General features: G+C 38.7%; 1 pseudogene; it reads right to left on the reverse strand.

Moving 5' to 3' along the window:
- Positions 1–1,081: 1,081 nt before the first annotated feature.
- On the reverse strand, positions 1,082–8,542 carry LOC101407480 (atlastin-1 pseudogene; annotated as a pseudogene).
- Positions 8,543–18,028: the final 9,486 nt, after the last annotated feature.

The raw sequence follows: 18,028 nt of genomic DNA on the forward strand, positions 1-18,028 counted from the left end.
TTACAAGGTTAATATAGAAAAGTCAATTATTTTCCTATATATGAGCAATGAATAAGTGGAATTTGAAATAAAAAACACCATTAACAGAATGTCATTTATGTTAGCATACAAAAAAATGAAATAGGTATAAATCTAACAAAGTATGTACAGTCATGTGTCACTTAGCAATGGGGATACGATCCAAGAAATGCATCATTAGGCAATTTCATCATTGTGTGAAGATCATAGAGTGTACTTACACAAACCTAGATGGCGTAGCCCACTACACACCTAGGCTGCATGGTACTAATCCTATGGGACCACCGTCATATATGCAGTTCGTTGTTTACCGAAACATCATTATGTGACGCACGACTGTATAAGATCTGTGTGAGGAAAACTACAAAACTCTGATGAAAGATATCAAAGAAGAACTAAGTAAATAGGAAGATATTTTATGTTCATGGATGTCAGTTCTTTCCAACTTGACCTATAGTTTCAATGCATTCCCAATAAAAATCCCGGCAAGTTATTTTGTGGATATTGATGATCTGATTCTACAGTTTGTATGGACAGGCAGAAGACCCAGAATAGCCAACACGATATTAAAGCAGAAGAACAAAGTTCTTCAAAGTCAACTGATCTTTGACAAAGAAGCAAAGACAATAGAATGGAGCAATGATAGTCTTTTCAATAAAGGGTGCTAAAACAATTGGACATCCACATGCAAAAAAATTAATCTAGACACAGATCTCTTCCCAGATTTTTAAAATATCACCATATGGTTTAATTATAACTTAGTGGTAGAATTTAGTAAATTCCAGCAGAACATATATACTGTCATCACAAACAAGCAAATACTTTAAATTACGACAACAAGACAAAATCAGGAAACTGTACATGTTAACAAGATAATATAACCATGCATACATATATCTGTTTATTAAACACTGAAGTAAAAGAACTAAGCCATTTTGAGTGTTCAAAGGTGTTTGATATTTTACTCTGTTCTGATGAAAGCACTTTGAATGCTTCCATGAAGACATAAAACTGAATATTTAACAGACAATTGGTCATACAATTGTATTTTTAAAAAAGTGGATTAAAGTTTCTTCTTTTCTGATTGTTCAGTAGAATTCAACTTTGGTGCAAGAAAAGCTTGATGATGCAGATTTCTGTTGGTTGCTGCTGTACTGTAAAGCTTGTATAAAGCCTGTCCCACAAGGCTGCAGCCACCTGATCTATTATAGCACTCAGCTCTCGGTATTCTCCAGAGTACCGGATGTATGCCCAGGACCACAAGGTGACAAGGGTCAAATCCATTATCATATTGTATAGTCTAGCTATGACGTGCAAACCGTCGCATTTAGTCACACCAGCAATCACATATGTGATAAAAATGACAATAAATAGTGTGGCTAGTGTATGAGCTGCATGGAGGATATTTTTGCTGTCACTGTTCTTGATATACTGGATGCAGGGTTCATCTATTTTACTATCCAAATGCTACAGATAACGCCAGCTAAATTCCTCCTCAACCATCTTCTTCACCCCTCAGGATAGCCTCACAGATTCTGCCTTAACGTCCAGATGTTTGGTCTGCAAGTCATTTGGGACCAGAAACGGTTTGTCACCACCACAATATCTTCCATTTTGCTGTTGTATGTATCCTTGGCAGTTGCCAAGGCTGCTAAATCAGTAGCTTCTGTGGTGACCTGTAACATAGATTTGGGATACAGTAATTCTTCACCTATTGATAGATCTTTATATGAACCTTGAAGTAGTCCACCAGACCTTGGCAGGTGATTTTATTTCTATTAATCTCTTTAATATCTAGGATTTCAGGACTAAGTAGCCAAGAATAAGTGTTTTCAAGTTTTGATGAATTCATCATCTGTCTCTTTCAGTATTCCATCAAAGTAGCTACTTTTAAGCTAAAATTAGGTAGCAGAAAACAATATATTTTGGTGAAACAGGAATAGATATGTTGTGAAACATTCTGTAGTTCATGCTGTCAAACATTCATGCTGTTTCCCTGAGAACTTGAGGCACTTTTCCAAGAATTTGGTGCCACCACCAGCTCCATATGAAAATTCATATGGGGAACTCCAGTCTCAAACAAGAAGTATCAGACTCTGAAATGGCTTCAGGAATATTACCTCCATTGCCAGTCTGCCATACTCAGTGAAAAGCTGGAGGTTCTGAAAATCATCTTCTTGGACATTCTGGGATAAGTTATACACCTTTATCAGCTGATCATTGTGCTAAAGGCAAAAACTGTGGCTGAATCTCTTAAAGTTGACTGTTAACGGTTCTCTTAGAATCCATCAGTAACACAGCAACTTTTTTACCATCAGTTTTATTGATAAGGATGACCACTCCGCATCTCACTGTGCCTTTCTATAATCTCAAATATAGTCAATTGATTCCTGGTTGTACAGGTATCTCGATATGAACTCTGTCAGGAATACTGTTCCTTTTTGAATGCTCCAATGGCAGATATGGCGACGATCTCCTTGACTCTGAGAGCCTCCAAGAGATGCACGTGATTCAGTAGTGTTTCATCTGACTCAAAGAGACAGTCATCTTTGACAATGAGGATTTGGATTGGTCCCGCAGTGACAGAGCCTCATCGCCACCAGTCCCCAGACCACCATGGCCAAGAATCATAGGAACAGAAACAGTTGGGGTGGATTTTCAGAATGGAAATGAATGGAGCTCAGAAGAGGAGGAGCCAGTGAAAAAGGCAGAACGTTTCACAAAAATTAACTCAAAATGGATCAAAGACCCAAATGTAACACACAAAATTATAAAAATCCTAGAAGACAACATAGGAGAAGATGTACATGACCTTGAGTTTGGCAATGACTTTTCAGATAAAACAACAAAAGCACAATCCATGAAAGAAAGAGTTGATAAGCTGGACTTCAATAAAATACAAAATTTCTGCTCTGCAGAAGACATTGTCAAGAAAATGAAGAGACAAGTCATAGACTAGGAGAAAATATTTGCAAAAAACATATCTGATAAAGGATTGTTATCCAAATTATACAAAGAACTCTTAAAACTCAACAATAATAAAACAAACAACCTGATTAAAAAATGTGCCAAAGACCTTAACAGATACTTCACCAAAGAGGACATACAGATGGCAAAGAAGCATATGAAAAGATGCTCTACATCATATATCATCAAGGAAATGCAAGTTAAAACATGTAGAGACACCACTACACACCTCTTAGAATGGCCAAAATCCGGAACACTGACACCACCAAATACCGGCAAGGATGTGAGTAATAGGAACTCTCATTCATTGCTGGTGGGAATGCAAAGCAGTATAGCCACTATGGAAGATAATTTGGTAGTTTCTTATAAAACTAAACATACTCTTACTGTAGAATCCAGCAGTCATGCTCCTTGGTATTCACCCATATGAGTTGAAAACTTATGTTCACACAAAACCTGCACATGAATGTTTACAGCAGCTCTATTTTAATTGCCAAAACTTCGAAGCAAGCTTGACACTCCTCTGTAGGTGAACGGAGAAATAATCTAGGTTCATCTAGACAATGGGATATTATTCACTGCTAAAAAGAAATGAGCTATCAAGCAATTAAAAGACACAGAAGAAACATAAATGCATATTACTAGGTGAAAGAAACCAATCTGAAAAGAAACAATTCTGTATGATACCAACTATATGACATTCTGGGAAAGGCAAAACTATGGAAACAGCAAAATGATCAGTGGTTGCCAGAGAGATTAGGGAAGAGGGAGGGATGAATAGACAGACACAGAGTATTAAAAACTTAGTGAAATTGCTCCATATGATACTATAACAGTGGAGACATGTGATTGTGCATTTGTCTGAACCCATAGAAGGCACAACACCGAGAGTGAACCCTAATGTAAACTACGGACTTGGGATAATAACGATGTGTCAACATAGATCACTTGTAATAAATGCACCTCTCTGCTGGGGGATGTTGATAATGGGAAGGCTGGGCATGTTTGTGGCCAGGGGATATATGAGAAATTTCTGTACCTTCCACTCAATTTTGCTATGAACCTAAAACTGCTCTGAAAAATAAAGTCTATTAAAAAAAATCCACCAGAAGCTAGAAGAGAGATCATGGCCTTGCCAACATATTGATTTTGGACTTCTAGTTCTAGAACTCTGAATGAATAAATATCTGTTGTTTTGAGCCACCTATTATGTGGTAGTTCATTACAGTAGCCCTAGGAAATTAATAAGCATAGAATAAATTATCCAGGATAGTTTGGTAATTCTCACCTGTGAATTCATCTAGGATTATTTTTTTTATAATTTAGGATAAGGTAGGGCTGCTGAAATGGAAAACATGTCTTTGACTACAATTTCCATTTACTTCATGTCAATGAATTTGTTCAAATTTTCTATTTCTTGCATATTTTAATGAATTTTTCATGTCATCTCTTTTCATTACATATTTATTAACATACTATTTTTAGCCTGATGATGATCTCTTCTTGTTTAATAATCCTTCCTTTAGTTTATCTCTCCTTTCATATTTTCTTATAAGCAGCAAAGAGAACCAAAGGACACTTAATACTTTGGTTGGACAGTCTGTTAGTAAGATCACTCCGTTCTTTACACACATTTTCTACCTTACACATTACTGCAAGCAACAGTATTACTAAACTCCAGCTTTCCGTGAGACTTTCTTCACTTTCCTTTAAGTCTTTGTGCTCAAGGCACTTAAAGCTTTCACTAGCACTCTCCTCAAAATCTTTACAGCTTCTCCAGCTTCTGCCCACTCCTCAGTTCCAAAATCACTCTCATATTCCAGAATTTTTGTTATTTTAGCATCCCATTTCTAAAGCACTAAAATCTGAATTTAATTATCTATTACTGCATAAAAAATAATCCCAAATTTAGTAGCTTAAAACAACGTGTTTACTATTTTGCATAGCTGCTGGGGCCAGATACCTCACTTCCTAGCCATATGGCCCTCTCTATAGGCTGCTTGAGTGTCCTCACAACATGGCAGCTGGCTTCCTTCAGGAAGAGCAATCTGAGAGAGGGAACCCAACCTAATCTTACAAGTAATGTATCATCACCTCTGCTGTATTCTATGGTCACACAGACCAACCCTGGTACAATGTGGGAGAAGACTATATAAGGGTCTCAATAGCAGGAGGTGGGGATCATGGGAGGTCAGTGGAGGGGATCAGTGAGGCTAGCTACTATGGTTATTATGGCATAATCTCCATCAACACGATGGAGAGTAGGTTTTGTCAAGAGTATTAATATAAAGTCTGCTTGATCTTCACCTAAGAGTGGTCAATTGAAATGGATGTATTAAGATTTATTATATCATAGGGATTTCTATGATTTGATTTCATAGGTGATAGGTACTTGTATTAAAAAATTAATAGACAAATGATTTAAAAATGTGTATCAGTATGAGGTTTCACCTATAGTATCTTGCCAGTATCATGACCCTTGAGGACAATATTATAATGAAGCTCATTTTTGTAAGTGACATCTTCTTAATTTTGGTTTCAAATGAAGCATAAATGGGATTGAAGTGCTCATTTGGACTAATGGTGCAGTTGGGTTATTTCAATTAGAGTCACCCAGCTACTAGTGAGCTGACTGTATTATTGGAACAGTTCCTTTAAACTACTGACCAAGTCTTGCCAGGCTCAGCAGGCAACATCTAATGTGATTACCCCCTGATGTGTTACAGCAGTTAGGAAGTCTATAAAACAATTTTAACAGGGCTTAGAAATACCACTTCTATAAAATGGACTGACGTAAAGTTAATTCTTTAATGCATTTCATTAAGGGAAAAGTGTTTACTTTCCTCTCTGCAAACAATGCACTTGTTAATCTGGAAAGTATCACCCAAGAATGCTATTGAAATCAATAAGATCAAATAAAATAATGACAGGTACTGACAGGAACTCAACAAATTCTACTCTAAAATATATTTCCCTATTAGAGCTGCTGTAAACTATGCTTGGATTTAGCCATCCTGGCAGAAGATTTAAAAAGAAAAGACACCTTCACAGCCATGTAATTAGAGGAGAATCACACCAGCAATTAGTTGTAGAGTAGGTGTTACTTCTATGTTAGCATCTATTTTCAGTTATTTATGCTTTGGCTTTTTTTCTTTGTTTTTTCTTTCTGTGAGAGTTTCCAGGCAAACACCAACAGTCTGAGTTCATCTTTGATAGAATCCCAGAATGCTGGTGTTAGGAGGAAGTTTAACCTAAACTTGCCAATTCCCATTTAAGGCTTGTTTCCCTTTGAAGCCACTGATTTTCACTTCTGGAATTGATGTCTAGTCTAAACTTTAATAGCTTTAGTGGTAGAACTCATTGCCTTCTGAGGGAGGCCCCTCTACAACAAGTCAAATTGTTTCACTAGAAAGATCTTCCTATGTTGAGACTGAGTTTATCCGCTTGAAGTTTCTACATGTTGACATAAATTCATGTTAATATTTAACATGAGTCTCATTCTTCTTCCACAAAACAATCCTTTAAATATTTGTGGTAGACCCTTTTGCATTTTTGTTGATAAGTGGAGTCACCTCATGAAGCTGAGTGATACCGTCCTCTTCTGACTTGTTTACCATCAGGTTATCATTGATTTTCCTGTGATGGGCTTGTGTTCCTGTTTTTTATTCTGTGTGCCTTTACCACATCGAGAAGGTTCTTGATTGCTGTATATTTCTAGATCGTGAGAGATTTGGCCTCGCTGCCCGCTGACATGGACGGAAGTAGTCTTTCTTCTACTGAAAACTAAAGATTTCAGTAGTCCTCTCCAACAGCAGACTTCTTGACCCACATTGACACGTGGTGGGTAGCTGAACGAAATAATCTTGACAGGCTGCATGCTCACGAAAAATTGGTGAGGGCAGACATTGATCTGCACACTCATAAAACTTAAAATCAAGAGAACAGTCCAATCAAATGTGAAGAATGTAGCTTCTTAAGGAACTGATACAGCCAGAGTAATGGCAAATTGAGAGACACGAAATTAAGAGGGGGATTCCGTAAGTCAAGAAAGTAGTATGATATGTGCACAAACATTGGGCACACAGAAGCATTTACTAAATGCTATAATTATGAGTATCCGACTAGTACTCTTTTGGAATCCTGGGGACATTAAAGTACCAGAATGAGAACCTGGGAGGTAGGGTAGCAATATGTGTTTAATTCATTCAACATTCAATCAACGTTTATTGATGCCTTGTATTGGGGCAGGCAATGTTTTGGATACAGAGTGCACTGTTTTAGGCAGTGGCACATTCACAAGCTTACACTATTAAAGCAGTACAATAATCATAAATAAGGCACAACACGCTGATTTTGAAGTTCTAAAAGAGTTTTGCATCTGGACTATTGATTTGAAAACACATGTTACAATAATGATTATAAAAGTCTTATGGGATTGTTTTTATTGTGAACAATTTTTATAGCTTTAAAAACACCAATGAGAAGTTGTATTTGCCAGCTCTTCTAGGGTTTGAATCCAATGAATAGACTCTAATTTATATTTTACTTGCTCTAGTTGATCTTCTTCCACGTTCTTTGCTCTATCTGAAATTTTAGGTGTCTGTGGAAGGGAAATGGGTGATACTGCCATAGAAATGCAGAGCTTTTGACATATAGTCAGGCTAACGCTGTCAGTGAGCTTTGTAAACAGAAACTGCTGTGTGCTGAGTTTCTCAGGGACCACAGCAGTGAGGTGAGGCTCCCAGGTTCATACTGTAGAACTGAAAGCCAATCACTGAAAGAATGAGATTTTATAAGCCCCAAGTACTATCCATCAGTGGAAAGTAATCATATATTTTTAAAAGGAAAAAAAATTCACCTTGTATACGAAGAAAGATCTTTTTATTAACAGAACTACTACGTATTACAAGCAATCGCTAAATGACGTCCTAGAATCTTCTTTCAAAAATCATATTGTAACAGACTTCCATTTCCAGAGTGATGAAGTAGACACACTTTTCCCCTTTTCCTCCTGCTAAATAAGACTAAAAACCCTGGACATTTTACACAAAACAAACATAAGTAGACTCTGAGTGGAGGGAAGAAGGCCGACTGGACTGGCTAAAGATCTTGGGCCCCAAGGGAAAAAGTGGTGGTGAATTCCTTGGGTTCTCATGTTGACTCTTAGAAGACAGACTTAGGGATAAAGAGGGAGCAACCCAGGAAGGATGATGGGTGTAGACAAAAATGGCTCAATAAAAGCCTGTTCTATCTAGCCAAAGGAGGAGAAAAGGGATAGCCTAGCAAGAAAGAAAACTTTCAGGTAATACTGCATTACTCTAGTCAAACACCGCTGAAAAAACTCTAGTCCCACCACCACTAGCAAAAGCCAAGTCAGGAGCCTAGACCACCCTTACCAGGCTGCATTGAGGTGCTCCAAGCCCCCACCAGGATGGTGTCGGAGAAGGCAGCGTAGGAAGCTGGATCTCTCATCCATGTCAGGCAGTAATGAGCTTCCCCCTCCCGCTGCGGTATCAGCGAAGACCACATGTGGAGCCTGGACTTCCACCCCAACCATGTGGTTAAAAAATATATATATATTGGCTGAAACTGGGAGGTTCTCCTCCTCAGACACTCATTTCCTTTGTCTTCTTTAAAAAACAATAAAGTCCTTCTGTTTTGAATATTTTTTGATTAATTAATTGAGCCAACACTTAAAACATCAAGCAATTTTAAATAAAAAATTAATTTTTATACTCTCTTGACAACTCTAAGCCCAAATTCAGGTGGAGCTTGAGAGCATTTGCTCCTTTAGAGGGTCACGCATTCTCTAGTTAAACACAATGCCCAACATTCCCTGGGACTTCCCCACACAAAGTGTAAGCATCAGTTACCATTTGACATTGAGCTTGCACTGGTTTTCCTATTGATTGCAAAGCAATATTTCTCTTACCCGTATCAATCAAGAGTGGAAAAATAATTGATAGTCTGAGATAGCTATATTATTTTTCTTCTACCTATCCTACTTTCCTCTTTTATGTAATCTTTTTGACTCCTGTAGGCATGTAAATTTATAAGACTGTGATACTGCCTCTAGATCAATGGTTCCCAACTTTGGTTATACATATGAATCCTCTGGAGAAATTTTGAAAATGCCAACGTCCAGGTTTCACTCCAGACCAATTACATCAAATTTCTATGGGTGGAACCCAGGTATCAGAATTTACAGCTTTGCAGTGGATTCCAATGTGCAGCCAAGGTTGATCAACAAATGACTGCTTTAGGTATTCTCTAAGATATTTCCTGTTTCATAAGTTCTAAGACTCTTAAAATTCTGAAGTCGATTGTCCTAAAGATTGAAGGGGTTCAATATATTGTGTGTAAGCTATATATTGGGGACCTGGGATTGATACAGGGACATTGATTGTGGACTTCTGCTTACTGAGCTGAACAAATCATACCCACCCTTTAGTTTTGCAGCCTAATCTAGCAGACAATGTCCGCCCAAAGGAAAAATATCAGAGATTAATCTTAGTTCTGGGCCAACATTCCATGTAACCCAAGAAAGTCATTTTCTCATCCTAGGTCTCATTTTCTCTTTTCATCTATGATTCAACAGCACGTACATACAATGCTGTACTCACGTCACGTACTTGTGGTAAAGACAATATCAGAAAATCAAAATAAAAGTGCATTCAAATCTAAACCTACTATAAAAAAACATAGAATGACTTATTTCAAACCTACTGACTTCCAACTTAAATTCAGAAAGGTGATCAGAAATTTGAAATTCTTATTGCAGTGCTTAGGTGAGAAACTTTTGCCCCTGGTCACCCTCCAAGGTCCAGATTACATATCTCTGGTGAATCGCAAGGTTGATAACTGCAAGTTTTATGGGTTTAATAACTAGCTGTGAGAGAGCTTGCAATAATCAGGAGCCAGTGGCAGAGCTCAGAGCCCAGCGCTTTCTATTATTTGTGTTCACACTTGTTCATTCTCTGTAGAAGGTCAGAATATTCCATACAAAACTGTGTTCAGTTCTCCAATGTGCAACTTTCATGACTGGAAACACGTCAAGGCTTTTTGACAGCAGATAACTTTTTACCTCCTCTCTGAGGGGCTCCATTCAGAACAAAAACATAATATAGTTCAGTGTCATCTGAGCTGTTATAAAATGCACTTGGGCATTCTGAAGATTCATGCTTAATGCCTTCCTGTAATTTCTGAGAACGTGTGCAGAGTCCTTATAGCACGCTAATAACGTTGTATTAGTCCACTGTGCAGCACCAGGGCCGGCGGACGTAAGGAAGGATAAAGCTATGATGTTGAAGGCAAAGATGAAGACTAGAGTTGCAAGTTAAAAAACAAGGTTTTACAGAGGCCATTGATGAGTTGGGGATACAGTAACTGAAAAAAAATTAAAAATAGTAAAAACGTTTAGACTTATTTTATTTTATTTTTTTTTAATTTTTTGTTTATTGCAGTCACATTGGTTTATAACAGTGTAAAAATTTCAGGTGTACATCATTGTACTTCTATTTCTGCATAGATTACATCATGTTCACCACCAAAATACTAATTACAACCCATCACCACACACATGTACCGAATTATCCCTTTCACCCTTCTCCCTCCCCCCTTCCCCTCTGGTAACCACCAATCCAGTCTCTGTCCCTATGTGTTTGTTTATTGTTGTTATTATCTACTACTTAATGAAGGAAATCATACGGTATTTGACCTTCTCCCTCTGACTTATTTCACTTTGCATTATACCCTCAAGGTCCATCCACGTTGTCACAAATGGCTGGATTTTGTCGTTTCTTATGGCTGAGTAGTATTCCATTGTGTATATATACCACAGCTTCTTTATCCATTCATCTCTTGATGGGCACTTAGGTTGCTTCCAAGTCTTGGCTATTGTGAATAACGCTGCAATGAACATAGGGGTGCATGTAGCTTTGCAAATTGGTGTTTTCAAGTTCTTTGGATAAATACCCAACAGTGGAATAGCTGGATCATATGGTACTTCTATCGTTGATTTTTTGAGGAATCTCCATACTGTTTTCCATAGTGGCTGCACCAGTTTGCACTCCCACCAGCAGTGTATGAGAGTTCCCTTCTCTCCACATCCTCTCCAACACATGTTGTTTCCTGTCTTGTTAATTATAGCCATTCTGACGGGCGTGAGGTGATATCTCATTGTAGTTTTGATTTGCATTTCCCTGATAGTTAGTGATTTTGAACATCTTTTCATGTGTCTGTTGGCCATCTGTATATCTTCTTTGGAGAAATGTCTGTTCAGGTCCTTTGCCCATTTTTTAATTGGGTTGTTAGTTTTGTTGTTGTTGAGATGCATGAGTTCTTTATATATTTTGGAGATTAAGCCCTTATCAGATGTATGGTTTGCAAATATCTTCTCCCAATTGTTAGGTTGTCTTTTTGTTTTGTTGATGGTTTCCTTTGCTGTGCAGAAGCTTTTTAGTTTGATGTAGTCCCATTTGTTTATTTTTTCTATTGTTTCTCTTGCCCGGTCAGACGTGGTGTTTGAAAAGATGTTGCTAAGACCGATGTCGAAGAGGGTACTGCCTATGTTTTCTTCTAGAAGTTTCATAGTTTCAGGTCTTACATTCAAGTCTTTAATCTATTTGGCGTTAATTTTTGTGTATGGTGTAAGGTAAGGGCCTACTTTCATTTTTTTGCATGTGGCTATCCAGTTTTCCCAACACCATTTGTTGAAGAGACTTTCTTTTCCCCATTGTATGTTCTTGGCTCTTTTGTCAAAGATTAGCTGTCCATAGATGTGTGGGTTTATTTCTGGGCTTTCGATTCTATTCCCTTGATCTGTGTGTCTGTTTTTGTGCCAGTACCATGCTGTTTTGGTTACTATAGCTTTGTAGTATATTTTGAAATCAGGGAGTGTGATACCTCCAGCTTTGTTCTTTTTTCTCAGGATTCCTTTAGCTATTCGGGGTCTTTTGTTGTTCCATATAAATTTTAGGATGCTTTGTTCTATTTCTGTGAAAAATGTTGTTGGAACTTTGATAGGGATTGCATTGAATCTATAGATGGCTTTAGGAAGTATGGACATCTTAACTATGTTAATTCTTCCAATCCAAGAGCACGGAATATCTTTCCATTTCTTTGTGTCTTCTTCAATTTCTTTCAGAAATGTTTTATAGTTTTCGGTGTACAGATCTTTCACCTCTTTGGTTAAGTTTATTCCCAGGTATTTTATTCTTTTTGTTGCAATAGTAAATGGGATGGTATTCTTAATTTCTCTTTCTGCTACTTTGTTGTTAGTGTACAGAAATGCAACTGATTTTTGTATGTTGATTTTGTATCCTGCAACTTTACCATATTCGTTTATTACTTCTAAAAGTTTTCTGGTGGATTCTTTAGGGTTTTCTATATATAAAATCATGTCATCTGCAAATAGTGACAGTTTCACTTCTTCCTTTCCAATTTGGATCCCTTTTATTTCTTTCTCTTGCCTGATTGCTCTGGCTAGGACTTCCAATACTATGTTAAATAGGAGTGGTGACAGTGGGCATCCTTGTCTGGTTCCTGTTCTTAGAGGGATAGCTTTCAGTTTTTCACCATTGAGGATGATATTAGCTGTGGGTTTCTCATAGATGGTCTTTATTATGTTGAGGTACTTTCCTTCTATACCCATTTTATTCAGAGTTCTTATCATAAATGGATGCTGTATCTTGTCAAATGCTTTCTCTGCATCTATTGAGATGATCATGTGATTGCTGTTCTTCATTTTATTAATGTGGTGTATTACGTTGATTGATTTGCAAATGTTAAACCATCCCTGCATCCCTGGAATAAATCCCACTTGATCATGGTGTATAATCTTTTTAACGTATTGTTGTATGCGATTTGCTAGTATTTTATTGAGGATTTTCGCATCGATGTTCATCAGTGATATTGGCCTGTAATTTTCTTTTTTTGTGTTGTCCTTGTCTGGTTTTGGTATCAGGGTAATGTCAGCTTCGTAGAATGAGTTAGGGAGCTTCCCCCCCTCCTCAATTTGCTGGAAGAGTTTGAGAAGGATAGGTATTAAGTCTTCTTTGAATGTTTGGTAGAATTCACCAGGGAAGCCGTCTGGTCCTGGACTTTTATTTTTGGGGAGGTTTGTGATTACTGTTTCGATCTCCTTACTGGTGATTGGTCTCTTCAACTTCTCTACTTGTTCTTGATCCAGTTTTGGAAGGCTGTATGATTCTAAGAATTTATCCATTTCTTCCAGATTGTCAAATTGGTTGGCATATAGCTTTTCATAGTACTGTCTTATAATCTTTTGTATTTCTGAGGTGTCTGTTGTAACCTCTCCTCTTTCATTTCTGATTTTACTTATTTGTGCCTTCTCTCTTTTTTTCTTGGTGAGTCTAGCTAAAGGTTTGTCAATTTTGTTGATCTTTTCAAAGAACCAGCACTTGGTTTTATTAATTTTTTCTATTGTTTTTTTGGTCTCTATTTCATTAATTTCTGCTCTGATTTTTATTATTTTCCTTCTACTGATTTTGGGCTTTGTTTGTTCTTCTTTTTCCAGTTCCTTTAGGTGCATTGTTAGATTGTTTATTTGAGATTTTTCTTTTTTGTTGAGATAGGCCTGTATCGCTATAAACTTCCCTCTTAGAACCGCTTTTGCTGTATCCCATAAATTCTGGCATGTCGTATTTTCATTTTCATTTGTCTCCAGGTATTTTTTGATTTCTTCTTTGATTTCTTCGTTAACCCAGTCGTTGTTCAGTAGCATTTTGTTTAATCTCCATGTATTTGTGGCTTTTCTGATTTTCTTCCTATAGTTGATTTCTAGTTTCATACGGTTGTGGTCAGAATAGATGCTTGGTATTATTTCAATCTTCTTAAATTTATGGAGACTTGTTTTGTGGCCTAATATGTGATCAATCCTGGAGAATGTTCCATGTGCCTTTGAAAAGAACGTGTATTCTTCGGTTTTGGATGGAATGCTCTGTATATATCTACTAGGTCCATCTGTTCTAGTGTGTCGTTTAAGGCCAATGTTTCCTTATTGATCTTCTGTTTGGATGATCTATCCGTTGGTGTAAGTGGAGGTTAAAGTCCCCTACTATTCTTGTGTTACTGTCTATTTCTGTTTTTATGTCTGTTAATAATTGCTTTATATATTTAGGTGCACCTACATTGGGTGTGTAGATATTTACAAGTGTTATATCCTCTTGTTGGATTGTTCCCTTGATCACTATGTAATGCCCTTCTTTGTCTCTTTTTACAGTTTTTGTTTTAAAGTCTATTTTGTCTGATACGAGTACTGCTACCCCAGCTTTCTTTTCATTGCCATTTGCGTGGAGTATCTTTTTCCATCCCTTCACTTTCAGTTTGTGAGTGTCTTTAGGTCTGAAGTGTGTCTCTTGTATGCAGCATATATATGGGTCTTGTTTTTTTATCCAGTCAGCCACCCTATGCCTTTTAATTGGAGCATTTAGTCCATTGACGTTTAAAGTAGCTATTGATAGGTATGTACTTACTGCCATTTTTTAACTTTTTTTTTTTTTCCTCAGTGTTGTAGTAGTCCTTCTCTGTTTCTTACTTCTTCTAAACTGAATTGATGGTCACTTTAGTTTGACCTCTGTCTGAAAGCTGTACTCTTTAACTCCCCTCCTCCCTCCTTTTATGTGTTTGATATCATATCTAACCTCTTTTTTGTGCATTTGTATCCATTATGTTCTAATCATGGAAATAGATAATTTTTCCTATTTACGGTCTTCTCTTTTCCCCTTAAATCAGTCCCTTTAACATTTCTTGTAGCACTGGTTTCTTGGTGACAAACTCCTTTAATTTTTGCTTATCTGGGAAAATTTTGATCTCTCCTTCCATTTTGAATGATAACCTTGCTGGGTAGAGTATTCTTGGCTGTAAGTTTTTTCCTTTTAGCACTTTAAATATATCGTGCCATTCTCTTCTAGCCTGTAAGGTTCCTGCTTGAAGTCAGCTGATAGCCTTATGGGGTTTCCTTTGTATGTAACTTGACATTCTCTTGCGGCTTTTAGGATTCTCTCTTTATCTTTAATTCTGGACATTTTGATTATGATGTGTCTTGGTGTGGGACTCTTTGGGTTTATCTTGTTTGGGGCTCTCTGTGCTTCCTGTACCTGGATGTCTGTTTCCTTCCTTAGGTTAGGGAAGTTTTCATCTATTATTTCTTGAAATAGATTCTCTGCCCCCTTGTCTCGCTCTTGTCCCTCCGGGACACCTATAACACGGATGTTAGTGCACTTGATGTTGTCCCAGAGGTCCCTTAGACTGTCCTCACTCTTTTTAATTCTTTTCTCTTTTACCTGTTCACCTTGGGTAATTTCTTCTAGTCTTTCTTCCAGCTCACAGACCCGTTCTTCTGTATCCTCTACTCTGCTTTTGAGTCCCTCCAGTGAATTTTTCATTTCCAGTATTGTATTCTTCATTTCTGATTGGTTCTTTTTTATATCTTCCATTTCTTTGTTGACATTCTCACTGAGTTCATCTATTCTTCTCCCCAGATCAGTGAGCATCCTTAACACTCTTAGTTTGAACTCTCTGTCAGGTAGGTTGCTCATTTCTGTTTCACTTAGTTCCTTTTCTGGGGTTTTGTCCTGTTCCCTTACTTGGAATGTATTCTTTTGCCTCCTCATTTTGCCTCTTTCCCTGTGCTTGTGTCTACGTATTAGGTAGGTCAGCTACGTCTCCTGCTCTTGGATAGGTGACCTTATGTAAGTGATGCCTTAGGAGGTTTCCAGTGTGCTTCCCTCAGTTCTCAATGTTCCAGGGTGACCCCTATGTGGGCTACGTGTATCCTTCTGCTGTGGCCTGTTTGCTCTCCCTGTAGGCACCCAGGGAGGCTGAGTTATGCTCCTGGCCAGCTGTTGTAATGCTCAGCTGCTTGTAGTTGTTGTGGGCCCTTCAGTCTCTTTATCAGGTGTGGGGAGCCCCAGCACAGTTGGCTGTAAGTTCTAATACCACATTTGTGTTGCAGTATTTCTTTTAACTGAGTAGGCCCCCAGCGTGGCAGGTTGTTAGGCTCAGGGCCTTACAATTGCTGTAAGCCTCTAGCCTATTAGGTCTCTTGTCAGCTCTCTGAGGATTGCAGCTGGGTGGGGCTGGCCTCAGGCACAGGAGCACCCAATTGTTTCAGGCTTTGGAAGGTGGGGCAAACCTCCTATGTGGGTCTTTGAGAAGCACAAGTCTTCTGCAGCTGACAAGCCCTGTTGCCCACAGGTCCACACACACAGTCAACACAGTCCTGCCCGGTGTGAGCGCTCCAACCCCCAAGCGGACCCAGTCTCTCCACGGCGGGAGCCCCACACACTCCGCCACCTCCCCCCACTCTCCACCAGCTCCTTGTGCACACCCTGGCCCAGTGAAGTCGGCTCAGTTGCCAGGCTGCAGAGAATCCAGTCACCAATCTATGCAGGCCCACAAGTTGCCTGAGGGCTTGTTGTTGGGTGGGGCCAGTCTCTAGGGTGGGCTGCCTGCCCTGGTTGAGCTGGATTAAATCGGTGCTCTAGTGGGTGGAGCAGACCCTGGGCTAGCAGGCCTCAGGGAGAACTCCAATGGCGTCTGTGTCAGCAAGCTCACACCAGACCACAACAATGGCTGCCGCCAATGTCCCAGTCCCTGGAGAGGTCTCACCCCTCACCGAGATGCACTCAGGGCCTATTAGGTGAGTCTCTTTTCACCCCAGCACTGTGCATCTTTCTTTCTGGTGATTTTAGGATGCTTTCTGGAATGGGTGAGTTTGCGCGCGGGCCCTTTAAGAGCCAGTTTTAGTTTCTTTGTGAACCGGGTTTTCTGGGGGTGCTCCCCAATGCTTTAGTAGCAGGCAAAGTCAGATATTATGCCGCTGGTGTCGATTGTGCTGGGTCCACAAAATGCCCGCAGCGGGGGCGCTCCCCGGCTCAGGACCCCGCGCCTCCAGCGAGGGTGCATACCTGTGAGCTGCTCCCGCGGCCGTGAAGCTGGAGGCTTGTGAAGGCGGCATTTTTCCTCTCTGGAAGGGATTCTCTGCCTCTTCTACCCCAGTTAGGATTGTCCGTTGTTGCAGGAGTTCTCTTATCCAGTTTTCAGTTCTGTCTCAGGGGTAATTTTTCCACGAGTAGTTGTAAATTGGCTGTGTCCACGGGAGGAGGTGAGTTCAGAGTCTGCCTACGCCGCCATCTTGACTCCACCTCTCTAGACTTATTTTAGAATGAAACTCAAGTGACACCGTGAAGGCAAGCTTATAAGAAAATTAATCATTGTGAGAGGTATTTTGACTCTCTGCAGGAAAAGGTACTGAGATAAGTCAAAGATATTCCAAAAAGTGGAGTGCCTACCAAAATGGGCTGCCTGAGTTGGGACGTCCCCGATCTTCCATATGTGTGTATGTTTTCCTTCCTAAAAATATTATCTTTATACTCGAGAAACTTCAGCTGAAACAAACTTCTTGTATTGACAGGACTCAGCTTTGTAACTTTACACTGGAGAATGAAGTCAGACCCAAGGATTGCCCCTAATTTATTTAAATTCAATCACGTCACTTGGAGTTCAATAAAGTCAGGAAGTGAATCCATATGTATTTAGATAATAGATGGATATGTTGATAAAGAGAGTCAGAATTTAAATTAAAACCTGAATTAAAATTAATTTCAGATGGACAACAAATATGCTGTTTTCAGATTCTCATGAAACTCTGCTTCTTTCATAGCAGTAATGATGAGAATGGCATGGTTGTGTGAAGAATAGAATGCAAAAGAGGCACAGAGTAAATCTTCATTGATTTCATAAACAAAAACCAGAGTTGGTGACAAGTAAATCAAGATATTTGAGTTTTACTGTCGAAGGGAAGATGAAATGTTATAACTCAGGAATTCCTGTACACACTAAGTGGGACTTGAGAGAGAAATAATGATTATACAAAAGAGTGTCTTATTGGATAAATGTTTCTTTGTTGAGCTATTATACCTTAGTGAGAAATTATGGCACACGTTTTGTTTACATTGATTATTGTCTATTTTGAGATGGCATTATGCCAGCAGATTGTAGACAAAACCTGATGATTATT

The sequence above is a fragment of the Ceratotherium simum genome, chromosome 5, assembly GCF_057802395.1.
Source record: "Ceratotherium simum simum isolate JZ-2026a chromosome 5, ASM5780239v1, whole genome shotgun sequence".
Lineage (NCBI taxonomy): Eukaryota > Metazoa > Chordata > Mammalia > Perissodactyla > Rhinocerotidae > Ceratotherium > Ceratotherium simum.